Genomic DNA, 19,496 nt, shown 5'->3' with positions numbered 1-19,496 from the left:
ATTAGTCACTTTTGCCCTCTGTATTGGTCAGATTTTTACTGTGATAGTGCTATGAAACAAACAACCCAAAAATATCTCAATGACTTAACCACATTCTCTTTTATGCTTCTGGATCAGCAGTTTGGCTGGCTTGGCTGAGCAAGCCTGCATTCTAGGCTTTGGGTCAGGTTCAGGGCAGCTTCAGTTCCAGGCTGAAAGAAAAATATGCTGTTCCCATGGTGGGATGGGAGCTTCAGGAAGCCTTGTGGAAATTTGCCACACCTCCTAGTGCTTAAGCTCAGAACCCAAAAGATCACTTCTATCCATTGGCCAAAGAATTTACATGACTGAGCCCAAAGTAAATGAAGAGGGTTATTATTCTTCACCAACTATGGAGAAGTAAGAAAAATTGCGTACAAATAGTAACATCTACCACACCTTCTTTTATTCATACTTTCGATGCACTAAAACCCAAAGTGATGGCTAGAGCGCCAGCAGCCTTTGTGGGTCATGTGACATTGGAAGCACCAAGCTAAGGTGGTAGAGTAGAAAGATGTGTCCCATTTGTCCATGGAGTCACCATATCAACCATGAACAGGCTAAATCTGACCTTGTTTTACGTGGAAAAAAATAACTGCCATCTTTTTAATTTATTTTTATGTTATATTTTCTATTGCACGTAGCCAAACCTAATACTAATGGACACAAGTGGGTTTAAGTAAGAATGGGAGGTGTATGGACAATACCTTCAAGGAATTTTTCTATGCAGAATAGCAGAGAGATTTCGAATAGTACCTGAAGAGGCAAAGGAACAAAGGGAGTTTTTATTTTAAGTTGGAAAGTATTACAGCATGTTATATAATGATGAGAAAAAAACCTAATAAAGAAAAAAGTAATTGATACAAGAAAAGGAAAATTATCGAAGTACTATCCTTGAGTAAGCAAGAAAACCTTGACATGTGGTACTTAGAGGTGCTTTTGTTTTGATTTAACTACAGGTCAATTTGTACTTATCATATGACCTAAACTATTTAAATTCCATGAATTTTTCTGAGTGTTTTCCAGACAACTCCATATATTAAAAATGTTTTATTCATGTTTTTTGTTTTGTATAAATAATAATGGAACTTTTCACAAACCCTAACCCCACCCATGCCCACATTGTTTTTCATTTTGAATTACGAAAGGAAGTAGAGGGAAAGTTTATACTGTTTGGAATTATATGAATGATCAGAGGATGGCCCAATAGCCTAAATTAAAAGAAATAACTCATTAAGTGGCACAAATCATCTTGCAAATAAAAGTATAAGATACAGAAAGCTGATAAAGCAAGTAAGAAAAATCCTATTTTTTCTAAGTTCCCTGTCAAAGTGGAATTTTTAAACCCACAGATGTTTAGAGGAGGTAAAAATATACTTCCTTGTTTGATGGAACTGCTACAACTCCAAATATATAAATCCACCCACAGCATTAATTAAAGTTTAAAATTTTTTCTCTCTCTAATACGAGTAGCATAATGTTTTTACCTGAATAAGGCACTGCTTTTCTTCCCTGTTCTGCCAGATAAGATGCAGGACTCTTTTAAATACATATTTTTTTCCTAAAGGGAGCGGCTTGGGGAGAAATATCTAGAGTTCCATTTGAGACTTGTTAACTTTAAGATGCCTACTAGATATCCCAATGGAGATGTTAAGTAACAAGCTGGTTATACAAGTCTGGAGTCCAGGGAAAAGGTCTGAGTTAGAGACATAATGTTGGAGTTATCAGCATTTAGTATATTTAAAGGCATGGAGCTGTATAAGATTATCTAAGGATTTAGTGTATATAGGAAAAAAATACAGATCTTTAGACTGAGCCCCAGGGTACAGCATTTAGAGGTTAGGGAAATGAGAAAAAATCAGCAGAAGATACTGAGAAGGAGCAGCTGGTGAGGTGGAAGGAAAACAGGAAGAGTGGTATCCTGAAGGCAAGAAAAGAAAGTGTCTAAGAAGAGATTTATCTATTTTGACTAATAATGTGGAAATGGAGATGCAAATGAAGTTGGATTATGCAAATGACATTGGAGATCATTAGTGATCCTGATAAGTGTTTAGAGTGAAGGGTGGGATTGAACACCTGTTTAGAGTGGATTCAAGAGAGAATTGAAGAGAAATTAGAGACAACAAGAATAGACAACTCTTTCTGGAGCTTTGCTGCCAATAGGGAGAGAAAGAAATCGGATGACGAGGTCATGGAATTTTGTTTGTTTTTAAGTTGTGAGAAATAACAGTATGTTACTATACTTATGAGAATGACCCAGAAGAGAGGGGAAAGCTGATGATGCAGGAGAGAGATGGGAAACTTATTGGAAGGTCGTAAGCTAGAGACGATGGGGTCTGTTGCATAGGAAGAAAGCTTGGCTTTAGCTGGGAACATTAACAGTTCATCCAGAATGACAAAAAGTGTTAGAATATATAGACAGCAATGCAAGTAAGGAGTTAGATATGATGGCGGGCGTTGGTGCAGCACTTTCTGATTTATTCACCTTTCTTGGTATTATCAGCTAAGTGAGAATGGGAAGAAAATATGAGAGGTTTCAGGAAAGTACAAAAGTAAGAAATATCTATCCAGGATAGTAGGAAAGAAAATAAACCTGGAAAATATGATGTGATCACTTGGCAGCTTTAAAGGTCCACTTAGAGCCGTCAGCATATTTGTGTGTTTTACTACAGCCATTTTCAGCCGTGCATCCAGGTCTGGGAGGAGTTTCATCTGTGGTTTCCCCAAGCAGTGTGACAACCTGAAAAGTGTCAAGAGAGTTGTATACTAGGAAATGGTTAAAATGATTGACCATAGAATTTAAGCTGAGGTCACAAGGGAGAGGAAGACATGAAGGGGAAAAAGGGGATGGAGAATGTAAAGATGGTAACATCTTGGATTGAAGGTCCAAGTGGAGACTAAAGATATTGAAGTCAGGTACTAAAATGGATGAGCAGAAAAGATGGCGAAAGAGTTGTAGAGTACCTAATATTGACATTTTGGAGGAGACACAGTTTCAGCATAAGAGCAAGGGTTACCATGAAAGCGAGTGCCGAGGCAGGGTAAAGGGCAAATCACTAAAGGTGAGGTTGAGGAACCACAGGCCAGGGGATTGGAAGGACTATCCAAGCATACATGTAAATCACTAAGACTTAAAACAGCAGAACTTTGGCAAGAATGACAAGGAACCAGAAGCCAACACCTTCACTGAAGATCACCGGTCAGCGATAGACTACAGTGAGGATGAGTACTGATTGGCTAATGTCATAATCTAATGACATGAGATGCAAAGCTCAGGGGTTTTATGGAAGAAGCTGGGAGAATGGCAGCAAATGCAAAGAGGAGCAGGAAGTGCACTTCCCCACCTATAAGAGCCACCTTGGGAGGGCTGCAGGGGAAGCCTTAGCTTGAGGCAAAGTGTAGGCTTCAGTTTTAAAAGGAACACTTTGGTAGGGGTGTTGAGAATGGATTGAAAGAGAGCAAAAGGTGGAAGTAGAATAAGTTAGGAGGCTACTGCAAAAATATAGGCAAAAGATGTTGGATGCTTATCCCACGAAGATAGCAGTAAAGGTGTGAAGATACAGTCAGCGTCTGAATGTTTTTAAATATACCATAATTCTTTGTACCGTTGATTTTAAGATTACCCCCTATTTTTTTTTTTAACATCTTTATTGGAGTATAATTGCTTTACAATGGTGTGTTAGTTTCTGCTGTATAACAACGTGAATCAGCTATACATATACATATATCCCCATATCCCCTCCCTCTTGCGTCTCCCTCCCTCCCACCGTCCCTATCCCACCCCTCTCGGTGGTCACAAAGCACCGAGCTGATCTCCCTGTGCTATGCGGCTTCTTCCCACTAGCTATCTATTTTACATTTGGTAGTGTATATATGTCCATGCCACTCTCTCACTTTGTCCCAGCTTACCCTTCCCCCTCCCTGTATCCTCAAGTCCATTCTCTAGTAGGTCTGCGTCTTTCTTCCCATCTTGCCCCTAGGTCCTTCATGACCATTTTTTTGTTTGTTTTTTAGATTCCATATATATGTGTTAGCATACAGTATTTGTTTTTCTCTTTCTGACTTACTTCAGTCTGTATGACAGACTCTAGGTCCATCCACCTCACTACAAATAACTCAATTTCGTTTCTTTTTATGACTCAGTAATATTCCATTGTATATATGTGCCACATCTTCATGTACCACTAAGAGAAAAAACAATGCTACCAGTTAAACAGTGATAACACTTTTTTATGATTTCAATTTTAAGGTGCATCCAAATTTCAGAGATGTTAAAATATTAAAATGTGCATCTGTGAACAGATGAAACATAATACATTGTTACACTGGTTGAATGTACTACTGTACGAAGGAAGAAATTCTTTTCCCAAAAAACTAAGAATTAAGAAAACTGAGTGTTTAGCATCTTAGAGGTCTTGCTAGAGAAACTCCCTGACAGCTGCTTGAGGAAAAGCAAGGCTGTGCTCCTGTTAGGTGACCTTCACTGGACACATTTTGCCACCTGTTTACTAATTGGCTCCTGTCAGAGAGTAACTCCATGTTCCTTGGTATGTCTAATTGATAGCCACACATCAATTTACTCATCATTTGTGTCTCCATATACTACTTGTTATTTCTAGTTAATGGTTCATGTCTGATCGCTGTGAGGAGGTAGCTCAGATTTGTTCAGGCTGCAAATTTATTCCTGTCGCTGATGAGTATTACATTATGGCCACAGGAAGTAAAAGAGGAAAACAGCAGTCTGTGCTAAGTTAGAAGTCTTATGTTCTCCCCTCTTCTCCCATGTTGTATCAAACCAGCGTATCTTTCTCATTGGTTTGTAATCCTGACTGCACATTAGAAACACTTCAGGGTGCTTCTTAAAAATACTTATTCCTGGGCCACAGCCCAGACCAGTTAGATCAGAATCATTGGAGGCGAACTTCAGGCATCCATATTTCTTAGAAAAATACAGGTGATTCAAATATCCCACCACCAGTGCAGTCCATGGGAGTTTGGCAGTCTCTTCATTAATAAGTAATAAACTTTGATGAGCTCAGATCAATTTGTCTAAGAAATATTGCTTTAACAATATAAGCCATGTAATGGTATATAGCAGGCATCAGAAATGAATACAGAATGATGTGGAAAGTTACAGTGTGTCACTAATGAAAAATACGACTGTAGAGAGTATTATCTTAATTGAAATAAGTTGTGTCTACATATTTTTGTGTGTATGTATATCTAATTAATATCCAGAGATCAATTTACCTATTATTTTCTTCTCCATATATTGCTTGTTATTTCCAGTTAATGATTCATATCTGACCATTATGGAAATATGATTCTGAATTGTACATAATGAAAATTTAACCCTATCACTGAGGAACATGACATACACACACTGATACATATACACACATGTGCATATGTATCTATACACATATATGACACATACCCATATATGGTGATGGAGTATTAAAAAATGTTTATGATTTTAAATGCTCAAGATTACAGGAGATTTTAGTTTTCTTCTTTCTTTTGACCTCATTTTTTGCTATGTAAATGCATTTACTTTGTAATAGAAATTCATTCAGAAACAATAGCCTTATCTATTCATTGGAGAAAATTTGGAAAATTCATAAAACCGTAAGTAAGAAAATTTAAATCATTCATGATTCCACCAGCCAGAAATAACCACTTTGGACATTTTGGTTCATTCTTTCCAAAAAAATTTTTTTCTTTATATGAGAGCGTGTGTGAGTATGTGTTTGTATACAGAATTACATACTTATACTGAAAAAAATTTTTTTAAGTTTTTAACCTTTTTGTTCTCTTAATAAAAGATTTTACCATGTCATGAAAAATTCTCACAAAACATGTGTTGTAATGAACTACGTAGTATTTTACAACAAGATTGAGGAATACATGCAATACAGGTATGCTTTAAGCCATAAAAACAAAACAATCCAGTGGAGTTTGGGAGGTCAGAGAGCTGTAAGACTTAACAAGCAATACTGTGTGTTTGTCTTGCGTGTCCTCTGCAAGGCTGTCTCAAGAACTTGAGCAAGGAGGGCTGCAAAGCAGGTGGCACTGACATTTGTGAATTGTAGTCCTGGCTGTTTCACCATATCATTACGGTGAATATCTGAGTTAATTTAGCAAAGTGAGATGGGTTAATGATAAGAGATTAAGATATGTGAAACTAACTTAGGTAGTCAGGATGCATTCACTTCTAAGGCGCTTCCAAGGCCAGGATACTTACACAACAAGAACAGCATTTTATCTGGTCATCAGCACCCATGAAAAGTAAGAGATTCACCAATAAATTCAGCAAATGTGTACTGTATTTGGGGGAGGAAAGCAAGACCTTTTATTGGTGCCAGGCACTGGTGGATGGCAACATTTTTTTATACCCCAGGTTTTCCCTCATTAACCAATTTCTCAGCCATCGACCAGCATCATGATGAATGTAAGGCCATAAATTTGCTGTGGATTATTTGTTATTGATATGTGATTTTCTGCTCTCGTGACAGCAGAGGCTGTGTCTGTGGAAAAAATCCCAAACAAGATTAGGTTAGGATTCCAGAAGCAAAGAGGAATGAATAGGGGTGGAAATGTGTACAAAGGGAGAAGTAGAAAGAAACAGAGAAAAATAGAATAAGATGGATTATTGAAGAAAATTCTGGAGATCAAGAGTGAAATCATTATGAATTTCTAAATTGTGGTTCTACGTAAACTCTTAAAGAGAAGGAATCTGGCTAGACTGAGGATTTTTTCCCTTGATATGGGAATTTTAGTTTCCCAATTACATCTCAGTGGGAGACTTCTTGCTATTGAGTTTTAAGTTCACAGATGGTGGAGTCTGGAAAACTGTCACAAATTGACCAACACTAACAAAACTGAAAATCTCTAGCCTTTTTTTTCTATTCCATTTTCTCTGCCCTCTTTCTTTCTCTCATGACACTAAATCTCTGCCAATGTTTGTCTGGAAACAAAATGTGAATCAGAGTTTCAAGATACACTGAGTCTGGAAGCACTACTATTCCTTGGTTATAAGGACTTACAAGGATAACAGTGATTAACCTGTTATTGCTATAGTACTCAGACTTTGTTTAAGGATTGTTGTCATTTGTTGTATTATTTTATGGTCAACTGATACATTTTAACACTAAATATCATACATTTTGACTGTTGGCACTATATTCTTTTATTCCTTATGCCTCTTCAGGAGTTTAGAAGGAAGAGACTATAAAAGACATGGAATTTAAGTAATACAGCTTTGCAGATGCTACGGGAACATGGGGTGAAAGATACCCCAGAATACAATTCCTGAAGAGACCCATCCACTTACCAAGTCCTTGTGGAAATCTAGCCAAGACTGAGGAGAAAAAGAAGTAAAGAGTGAAATATTTTAGTACACATTTGGGAACTCTTTAGGTTTTTCTGAGGAAACAAGAAACCACCATAAGAAAGGGGTACTTGTAAGTGTTTAATTTTATATGTTGGGGTCAAATATGGAGCATTTTATATGTCTAGCAAAGAGGCCATTGGGTTATGCTGTCATCTGGGACATTATGTAAGTCTATTGACTGAATTTGCTTAGACAACATACCTGAGAGTTCTTTAAGACTGGGAAATAGGATAGTTGCTTTCTTGGTTTAGTATACAAAGTGACATCGAAGTAAAATTGACCTAAGCATTTTTTGGTCGTATTTCAGAAGCATTTCATAGCACCCTCCAAGAAACTGCCTTGAAAGCCTGCATCCCCACAGCATTGGTCTCAGATGGGTATAGAAAAAGTAATAAGGTTAGGAAAGTATTGTAATGAAAGCTCACACTGGAAATTTCTGACGCTCTTCCAGTTCCTTTCCTTGAGAGGAATTACATCACCACTGTTTTACATCTTACTGTTGTCTCTCACTGTTAACTCTATTCAGCTAACAAGGGGAGAACATCTGCATAATCTAGCTACATGATCTAGCATCCACCAAGAATTCAGACCCTTTTCTCCATCTTCACTGCTCTCCCTGCTTCACCAAGAGGAGAGTTTGTGATACAGACCAAGCAAAAACGCCTTTACTTCTGCTCTTGGAATTTCATGCAGGGTTTTGGGTCTCATCCTGTTGCAAATGAGGCACTTCATCCAAAGAGACCCATGGCAGGATGGAGGGAGAGGCAGAGGGGTCAAGCCAAGTTCATAGGAAACTAGGGCCTCACCTCTTAATGAAGAGCATTATCATGTGAATGTGTATGTGTGTTCTCTTTTGAAATCCTTTAATATGAGGGCTTCCCTGGTGGCATAGTGGTTAAGAATCCACCTGCCAATGCAGGGGACACAGGTCTGAGCCCTGGTCTGGGAAGATCCCACATGCTGTGGAGCAACTAAGCCTGTGCGCCACAACTACTGAGCCAGTGCTGTAGAGCCAGTGAGCCACAACTACTGACCCTGTGTGCCACAACTACTAAAGCCCGCGCGCCTAGAGCCTGTGCTCTGCAACAAGAGAAGCCACTGCAATGAAAAGCCCGGGCACTGCAATGAAAAGCCCAGGCACCACAATGAAGAGTAGCCCCCGCTCGCCACAACTAGAGAAAGCCATGCACAGCAGCGAAGACCCAACGCAGCCGAAATTTAATTAATTAATTTATTTATTTATTTATTTATTTATTTTAAAAATCCTTTAATATGATATAATTTCTTTAATTAGGCAACATATTTTCCTTTTAGTGGAAGGTGAATGCTACAAAAGAGAGAGATTAAAGTTTCTGCGTCCCCACCACATTAACAAAAGAAAGGGGAGAAAAAGCACATGATCATCTCAATAAATGCTGAAAAAGCTTTTGACAAAATTCAACATCCATACACGATGAAAACTTTCATCAAAGTTTGTATAGAGGGAACATATCTTGACTTAGTAAAGGCCATTTATGACTAAACCTCAGCTAACATCATACTCAACTATGAAAAGCTGAAACCCTTTCCTCCAAAATAGGAAGACAAGGATGTCCACTCCCACCACTTCTATTTAACACAGTATTGGAAGTCCTAGCCACAGCAATCAGACAAGAAAAAGAAGTCATCCGATTTGTAAGGGAAGAAGTAAAACTGTCAATATTTGCAAATATCATGATACTGCACATAGAAAACCCTAAAGCCTCCACCAAAAAATTGGTAGAACTAATAAGTGAATTCAGTAAAGTTGGAGGAACTGCAAGCCAGGAAATTGTCCCAGGCTCACATTGTGAACCAGCCAGTCAATGACTTATACAAGCTTCAGTGGTACCAAGTACTTTACCTACAGAGCATAATGGCTACTTCACTTTCTGTTTAAAATCTCACACAGATTGCTCTTGTGGCCAGTCCTAACCTGGAACCGTAGAAGGAAGGGAATTTTGGGAAATGTAGTTCCACTTTTAGCTAAATAGCTCAAAACTGCTGCAATTTCCCAATAATGCTTTACAATTATACCCTTTCATTTCTAATCTCCATCTCATTATTATATGCTTTGTCCAAAATATAAATTGACTTTGTTAGCTATTTGTTATCTGTCAGTACTGAATACATTTCAGTTCTCTTTAAAATGTATTTATTTAATGAGATGCTTTCCATCAGTATGCCTGTCTTTGCAGCCTTGTTTTAGAGTCAGGTGTGGAGTAACCCAGACTTGATGGCTTTCCCTGTCCATTTTAGACCCTTCTGTAATGCTCATTTCTCTTTCCTTGGGTCTTGACTGAGTACTTCATATCTCAGCTCAACTTTGCTTCTAAACTCTGACTACAGACACATTTCTGAGCATCCTTATTTTACTTTTCTATTATCATTTTCTAATTTTCAAAAAATTACATATAGTTTTGTATCATCCATGTATAGCAAACTCATCAACTATCTCTTTGGGAGAACTGAAGGTGCATGCTGGCTATATTCTGCTAGATACTCATCTTGTCTAATTAATAAATTGTTAAAAATGAATAATAGACTATGATATATAGAAAATTTTCCTCTTAAGATAGAGGCTGTTTGTTTAGCAAAACTTGGCTGGTGGGAGGGGGTAGAATTGGGGTACCTTACTATTTAATTTTCCCTCATGATTTTTCAAACTTAAAATAATCAACAAGATCTTGCTGGTCTACTTGTTATATTGCAGAAGAATAGATTTCAATAGGTAAAAAGCAACTTAGTAACAAGTGAATTGTTCACATTCACCAGATCAACCTATTTTGAACATTCTTTTATGTTTATCCATTATTATAGTACATAAGAAAATGTCAGATATTCCAAATTACATTTCTAAAATTATACAGAGCACTTGTACTGCATTTGTTTTCTTCCAGCATTTTTCAGCATGATTCAAAATCACATGCTTCTGTTTAACATTTTTCTAGTTGATGTCATTGAAAATTTCCTTGGAAATCATTTCCTAATGCCTGCAGATGTTTTATTTCTGGCCTTCTACCTCTAAGATTAAATTTCACACACTAACCTTTCTTTGTAGAATCAGTAATGAGGTATCTGGCAAAACACTCATGATAAGTAGATCAAATATTTCCTAAGTAGTAAATAGGAAGTAATATTTTGAGGGGAAGAGAGCTTAATGCAATTAAATTAGAACCCTTATGTATGCTCTAGAGCACGTACTAGGCCTTTTTTCCATTTTCCTCAACTACTCACGATCTCACATGCTGTTGGAAGTTAATAAATATTCATCAATGATTGATGACATTGAGCATACTCTACTCAGAGACTAATACCCTTAGATATTTACCAAGCAGCCAACCAACATCAGTGAAATTTTCATCACATTGCTCAGCTGGGTTCCATGCCTCCAGGATCTCGCTGCTGCAATCTGCCCTGCGTTCTAATACTGAATTAATCTTTCTGAAGCTCTACTTTTATCATATCACTCCCTTGTTACAAAATATATATAATGTATACTCTTTGCCAACTGAACTATTTCCACACTCCTTAACATTACTGACCAAACCTTTCATTTTTCTGGCACCATCTCCTGCCAGCCACCTCCTCACCAACCTCTCCTAGCCTCTCAACTCTACTCACTAGCCATAATCCAAGCTGTCAAGTCTTCAAATGTACCAAATAGGTCAAGCATGCTCTATCCTTTTTCCAGGTCTTTGCTCCAGCTGTTCATTGCTTTGAACAGTCCCCCACCCAACTCCATCCCATGGTCCCCTTTGCCTAGATAATTTCTGTTAATCCTACAAATTTCAGCTTTAATATTTCTTACTCCTTGGGAAGTGTCGGGGAGGAGAAAATTTCCCCCACTACCCCTCTTGGGTTCTTGTGGCTGGACTGATAATTAACTTGACCCAAGACAGATTAACAGAAGAAAAAAACATTTTAATTCATGCACACAGAGGTCTCATAGAAATCTGGGACCTAAGAACTGGCTAATGCAGGCAGCTTTTGTACGTTTTAGACAAAGAAGCAATAAATTTGTGAGGAATTGGCAGCAAAGAAACTTAGGTTTAGGGTGCTCAATTAGTGAAGAATCTAAACAGAGTTTGGGCTTGGGAAAGTAAATTAAAGAAGTAGCAAGATTTGTTTACACAGGTTTATCTGCCCAAGTTCCTGTCTCTGGTGACAAAGGTGTCCTTCTACCTCCAGATGCAGGGAGTGCACCTTTCACATGAAAGATTTCTTTCCTGCTTTTAGGGAGACAGAAAGGAGAGTGAAGTGTCCTTTTTGCATTGGCCATTTCTTAATTAACTTTAACTTTCAAAATAAACAATATGCCATCATGGTATATTTGGGGGCGGCCCGCCCTGAGCCCCAACAAAAGGCATCCCTGGACCTCCTAGACTGGTTGGAGTGTCTCTGCTTGTGCTTCCCTAGCACCTGTACTCCCCTGTCTGAAGTAGGCTGAAGGATGACCCCTCAAAGAGATCAGATCCTATTCTCTAGAAACTTTAAAGCTTGCTTTATAAGCAAAAAGGGTCTTTGCAGATGTGATTACATTAAGGATCTTCAGACGGAGAGATTATCCCAGATTATCTAGGAGGGCCCTAAATGCAATCACAAATGTCCTTATAAGAGGAAGGCAGAAGGAAATCTCATACAGTCAGAAGAGGAAGAGACACACAGAAGAAAAGGTGGTGTGAAAATGGAAGCTGGAAGAGGGAAGAAACAGACTCTCCCCTAGAGCCTCTGGAGGGACCACAACCTTGCAGCACCTGGATTTCAGCCCAGTGATACTGATTGCTGACTTTCAGCCTCCAGGACTATAAGAGAACACATTTCTATTGTTTTAAGTCACCAAATTTGTGGTAATTTGTTGCAGCAGCCTCGGGAAACTAATACACTATCATAGTTCTATCAGTCAGGGGTCCATCAGACAACAGATGATAGTCAAACTGGTGATCAAGAGTCAAATAAAGGGAGGGTGTGGTAACACAGGGCTAGTCATAATAAGTTGCCCTTATCATTTCTGAGAAGACAGGGGAAGGGAGCTGTTTCCAGAACTCAACAAATAACTGAATGGAGACGGCTCCCCAGTGGGAGCTATGGCCTTTAGTAGGGGACCTGGTCAATTTAAAGTGACCCAGTAGGGAGAAAACCAGGGGAATCAATATCCCAGCCTCACCCTCTCTCTACCCTCTGATCTCCCTCTTTTTGGTTAAACCCAGAAGCTAGGGGTAAGGGAGTCTTTTCATACATTCCACAAAATGTATGAGTCTCTCAGAGCAGAGAGCCAAGTGGAAGGAGGTGGTAGAGATTGGATGGTAGGGGAATTATCCTATTCAATTGCAATGGCTCATTTAATTACCTAACTCCCTCCCTGTGCCTTAAATGCCAGCAACTACTCCATCTGTCCTCTTTATTATGAGTTCCAGTGCCTGACCTGGAACTTTACAAAATATTTATCAGATAAAATTAATTAACAAAACAACACCCCATAGAAGAATTAGAGACCCTTCACAATTGGGATCTAGTCTCCTATTTCCAGTTTCATTTTCCACTATTTGCCTTTAAGAACCCTCTGCTAGAGGCCAGGATGGACCACAAAATAGTAACGAAGCATGCTTCACCCTCTCCTACCTCCACACCTCTGCTCATGCCTGCTCCTCTTCCTCAGCCATCCTCACCGCCTCTACTGAATTTCTGTCGTTCTTTGAAGGCCATCTTTTAGGCTACCTCCTCCATGACATCTGTCAGGATCACCCTGTCGAAAATGATCCCCTCCTTCTTGGCACTCTTTCAGCTCTCGTTTGCATCTCCCTGGGAGTAACTTTTTATAGCTGTGTTCTTTTGACATGTGTACACGTCATAACTTAACTTGAAGACAGTAATATCTTGAGAGCTGCCTCTTTATCTCATAAAATGACACAGGATTCTAAACAGGATGTAGCAGTGACTTAAAAGTAAGTGCACACAAAAAAATGTTAAATAAGTAAATTAACTGTAAACTTTTTGTTAATTAGCATATTTCATGGTCATCTAGTTATCCTAGTCTCTCTTTGTTTTTCCTACTGAAAGCTAAAAGAATCTTCTTGGAATGTCAACTTTATCTCTTTCTATAATAGTAGTTTCCTCATTTAATAAAAGTCACACAAGAAAAGTCCCCACTCTTGACTTATGAAGTTAGTAATTCATAATAGTACTGTGTTGTACTATAAAGCATCATTAAGAAGGATTTGCCCTCCGAGGTGATGGGGGTAGTAACAGATCTTCAGGAATCCCTCTGGCATTTCTGAAGTTTGTCTTGAGGTCTGAATTTACCAGATTTGGCACTCCTCAGAATCCAGGGCAAGGTAAAACTGATTTTAATATAACTGCTTGTAAAAGGGGAAAAATAGAAAGAAAACAGTCATCAGGATTCAGAGGAGTGGCATGTGTGCTAACCAAGTACTATGACATTTTAATAAAAGTCATATTAGAGGAACAAATACTAGACTTAAGAAAGCTAAAATGATATATTCTGCTGCAAAATTCTATACCTCTTAATATCAGATAAACATTTTAAAAAATGCTTATTCACGATTACCAGGAATATTTAGGAACACTTACAAAAGTTTATGAAATTTACTGTCCCATTTCACTATAGTATCACCTAAAAAGAGAATATAGAGCTGAGTACATTTCCCCAAGGGCTATTATAAAGGATGGTATAAATACCTAACATATTGATTTTATTGCTGTCAGAAACACATACTTCCATACATAAAAGCAATGTCGTTCAGTAACTATGTTTTGCAAATGACTGCAGCACCGTAACTACATCCCAGAAAAACTCATATGTGAATATCTTTGGAAATATTTAAGCTCTTTAATATTTGAATTGCTTATAAATGTTTATCTGTGTTATGTTTTTCTTCCAAAACCTACCAAGCTTACGTCGTTGTAATGCATAGGTCAATATTTGCATATGGACGTGAGTAAACACAGCTTTGCGATAGATTCATTTAGATGCAACGGGCAGAATAAAATACATGTTTTCTAAAAGAATAGCTCCTCTTGGCTATTCAAAAGCAACTGAATGTTCAGTGTTTCACAGCTACTTAAACCAGTGGCGAGTTAATAGCTAAATTCTGAAAGAATAAAAAGTACTTGAAAGAGAAGAACCCCATGCATTACTCAGAACTGAAGCAGCTTCCCATTCTTTCAACGTGGAGATACCACACATTCCGCTTTTCAACACCCTGTACACGCACTGTTACAGAACGGGGACCTTTAGACTCAGTGGCCAGAGCATCTTTCGGGTCCTAACATAACTTAGATAGGACAGAGTTGATACTGACTAGTAGTACTAAGTCAACTTATCAAGTCAACTGCACCGGAAAGCATAAGGAGACACTCCAAACTCATATCAAGGAGCATTTTTGTCTCAAATGTACATAAATTATATAACCCTCCTTCCTCTACATTGGTTATGGACCAAATGGGTCCTCCATATCTTGTAAACTATCTTTCATTTCTAAAATAAAGGCTTCCATCTTTCTTTTGAAGATTCAGAATTGCTCAACATTTAAATACCAAGACATAATCTCAGCTACTATGCCCATGAATGATACATGGGACTAGCAGAGATGCCTAAAACAATTAACTTGATAAAGGGAGTGAGCCGAAGGAGCACTTACATTTGAGATTCAAGCCCCAACATCTTAAGATAAAGTTAAACCCCTAGCAGCAAAGAAGAGAGGGAGAGATTTCCAAGGTTTCCTGCTTGCCCCCATATTTTCCTCCTTTTTGTGTTAATATGAAATTTTAGGACGTGCTAACAGGCACAAGGAACAAATGCTGGATCAGAAGTAAATTCCAATTACTCAGCCATAAAAAGAAACGAAATTGAGTTATTTGTAGTGAGGTGGACGGACCTAGAGTCTGTCATACAGACTGAAGTAAGTCAGAAAGAGAAAAACAAATACCGTATGCTAACACATATATATGGAATCTAAAAAAAAACATGGTTCTGAAGAACCTAGGGGCAGGACAGGAATAAAGACACAGACATAGAGAATGGACTTGAGGACACGGGGAGGGGGAAGGGTAGGCTGGGATGAAGTGAGAGAGTGGCATGGACATATATACACTACCAAATGTAAAATAGATAGCTAGTGGACAGCAGCCGCATCGCACAGGGAGATCAGCTCTGTGCTTTGTGACCACTTAGAGGGGTGGGATAGGGAGTGGAGGAGGGAGACTCAAGAGGGAGGGGATATGGGGATATATGTATATGTATAGCTGATTCACTTTGTTATAAAGCAGAAACTAACACACCATTGTAAAGCAATTATACTCTAATAAAGATGTTTAAAAAAATAATTTAAAAAACGAAGTAAATTCCACACTCAGGAGCTTCCAAGCCTACTAGTGGAAACAACACATGAGAATTAAGAATTATAAATTTTCGATCAGTGGAGCATGCAGTTCCAGGTGAGTGATCAGGCAATGCTTCATGGAGGTGACATCGAGTTAGGCCTGGGGAAATGGGTAGTATTGGGGCTTATGGACATAGGGAAAGATTGCTACACATTGTGAAATGACTACAGGGCTTCTCTGCTTCCTTGTTCCCATGCCAACATGCTGAGCATTCTCATAAAGCAGGTTTGTCCATTCCTCCTCCTGTGTTTTAGTATTTGGCCCAGAGGTTTCCTAAATGACTGCACTGAAATCGCTGTGGTCCAAACGTGGCTACTTATTCACTCAAATTTTCACTCTCAGTGGCATAGTTGTGCACGTGTCTTTCGATCTCTGTTGCACGCTCCTGCACCCTTGCACAGTCTGTCATCTGTTCATAGTTTGTTTTCTCATACTCAGTAGTTGCTCCTTTGCTGTTGTTGTGTTTACAGTTTGCATTTTGGGTGATTAGTTGGGGTTACCAAACATTTGTAAAAGAAAAATTATCAGTAAATATTTTTTAATCCTAAATTGAAAAGAAATAGACCCACATACATGACAAGGATGGATGAATATCTGCAAATCAATGTGATACACCACATTAAAAAAAACGATAGATAAAAATCATATGATCATCTCATTAGATGTAGGAAAAGCTTCAGACAAAATTCAACATTGATTTATGATTAAAAACTCTCAACAAAGTGAGTATAGACGGAACATGCCTCAACATAATAAAGGCCACATATGACAGACTCACAGCTAACGTCATACTCAATGGTGAAAAGTTGAAAGCATTTTCTCTATGATCAGGAACAAGACAAGGATGCTCGCCACTTTTATTCAACGTAGTCTTGGAAGCAAAGATAGCCTTTTCAACAAACGGTGCTAGAACAATTGGATATCCACATGCAAAAAAAAAAAAAAACAGAATCTAGACTTCATACTCTTCACAGAAATTATCTCAAAATGGGGACTTCCCCGGCGGTCCAGTGATTAAGGCTCCGTGCTTCCACTGCAGGGGGCACGGGTTCCATCCCTGGTCAGGGAACTAAGATACCACATGCTGCATGGCGTGGCCAAAAACACCAAAAAACAAACAAACAAACAAATTATCTCAAAATTGGATTATAGACCTAAACATAAAACGCAAAACTATAAAATTCCTAGAAGATACCATAGGAGAAAACCTAGATGACCTTGGGTATGGCAGTAACTTTTTAGATACAAAGGCATGTGAGGGCAGGGGTATATTGAAATTCTGTGTACTTTCTGCTCAATTTTGCTATGATCCTAGAACTGCTCTAAAAAATACAGTCTATTTAAAACGGGAAAAAATCCTAGAAAGCCTACTGTTGGTTAGTATTTGATTCATAAGTAGTGGTTATCCATGGAAGATTTCTATAAGCAGGGGAATGATATAACTCTGCTTCCAAAGGTTAATCTGGGGGGCAAAGCACAATAAGGATGGGAGGGGAGAGAGGGAAAAGGAAGCTGAACCCCATGTGCTTGCTCACTGGGTGGTGTATTTGGTAGCTAGCAAGGAGCTTGACCATGGCAATGGAGGGAAGGGAAGAGAGATCAATGCTGTCGTAGTGAAGGGACCCACATGGTTTGGCATATGGTTAGATGACACGCTTTGTTAGATGCTCTTTGTAGATGAGGATGAGAGGAAACGAAGAAGGTAACAAAATGGCCTAAGGGACTAGAAGAAAGATGATGCCACTAGAAGAGGTATGAAACATTGAAGAAAATAAAAGGAGGAAGGATGTGGTATAGTTCCAGATTAGCACACATTCTATGAAGGACCTCTAGAGCATAATTCTAGATTGATACACCTAAATCATATTGTTCCAGTCCACAGGCAAGTTTTGCAGATGTTTTCAATGACTGCCTAACAGGCAACCAATCTTCCCACTTGCTCTGTAGCAAGAATCCCTGGAAACAGTGTGTGATGTTCTAGAGGAACCAGTTCCTCTGCCTTGGAGGAAGAAAATTGGTTAAATCAATCATACACAGTTAATCTAAGAAGCCGTGTTCAGGAAGAAAGCTGTGCTGTCACAGAGAGGGGCTTGGGTTTTAAATCAGAGAACCTGGGTTTTGTGTGCCCTTTCTGCCACTTAATGAACTTGAACCTGGAATAAGTTATTCTTCTCTTCTCTTTAGTTTTTCATTTAAAATGTGTACACTAACATGTACCTCATAGAACAGTAATGAGAATAAATGGAGTAATCTATGTGAAGGCGTTTTGTAAGGTGCTCTGCAAAAGTGAAGGCTTTAAAGTTATTTCTACTCAGCACTGTGAGGATCCCATAACTGATCTGGGTGGGAAAGATTTTACCAAAAGGAGGGAAACCAGCTTTATACCAGGTCATTTTTTGGTAATTGAAATAGTGGTAATATGGTGGCATGTAGCCATGGGGACCAGATAAAAAGTGTCCCCTGGACTAGGGCTGCCCCACCCCGGGCATGGAGTCCTACCCTCTGCTCTGAGCGGGCTCCCCTGGTACCCACCATGACATCTCACCTCGGTGCTACTGCCTGTCCTCTTCATGTTGGGTCATCTAAAGATTTAGATATCAGAACCATCACTCAAAACCATCCGATTCAGTTAGCATTGATGCACAGCAAACTGCCCCAAAACTTAATGGCTGAAACCAGCAACCATTTCCTACTTCTCACAAGTCTGTGACTCAGGGAGCAGGTCTGTCGATCTGGGCTGGGCTCCAATGATCTCAGCAGGGGTCACCGATGCCTTGGGATTGAGGGGGAGGGCTGCTGGGGCCTAGCTGGTCCAGAAGAGTCTTGACTGGGACCTCTTGGCCCTCCTACACATCTCACATTCCTCTGGGAGGCTAGCCTTGGTGTTTTCTCATGACAGGATCCAGGACATGTGGACATTTCAAGTGGAAATGTGCACGCACTTTTTCAAGCCTCAGCTTGTGCCATGTTTGCCACCGTCTAATTTTCACTTGTAAGCACTGATTTCTGGAGTCCTAACTTCCTCTTGTTTCCAGGCCAGGCCGATAGAACAGCACTTAATTTTTTTATTTAGAAAATGGGGATGATACTGTACCTATCGCTTCATACGTGTTTTTATCATTTATTAGTACGTGACAGATTTATTTCCTATGACAAAGTATCCCTCTGTAGCAGGGATCAAATCCTGCCTGCTGCATTTTTTGGACAAACTGTAAGCGAAGAATGGTTTTTACATTTTTAAGTGGTAAAGGAAAAAAAATCAAAAGAATATTATTTTGTGGCACAAGAAAATTGTATGAAATTCCAACTTTAGGGTCCAAATTAAAGTTCTGTTGGGATATAGCCACACTCATTATGTATTATCTATGGCTGCTTTCGCTCTACAGCAGCAAAATTAAATTGTTGCAATAGGGACCATATGGCTCCCAAAGCCTGAGATATTTACTACCTGGCTCTTTACAGAAAAAGTTTGCCAAGCCGTGTTCTATAGCTTGACTTCCAAAGGCTGAACAGTGATTATTCTTTGCAGCCATACTGTCAAGATCTAAGGTATAAATATTGAATATGGAGGTTATACTCAATTTTTAGTATTACAGATAACAACTTTGAAAAAGAAATACTGTGTATATTTCTAAATTATTCCTTAGATCAGTTCTTAGAAATA

The sequence above is a fragment of the Eschrichtius robustus genome, chromosome 7 (genome assembly GCF_028021215.1).
Source record: "Eschrichtius robustus isolate mEscRob2 chromosome 7, mEscRob2.pri, whole genome shotgun sequence".
NCBI lineage: Eukaryota > Metazoa > Chordata > Mammalia > Artiodactyla > Eschrichtiidae > Eschrichtius > Eschrichtius robustus.
Note: the sequence above shows the minus strand (reverse complement) of the source record.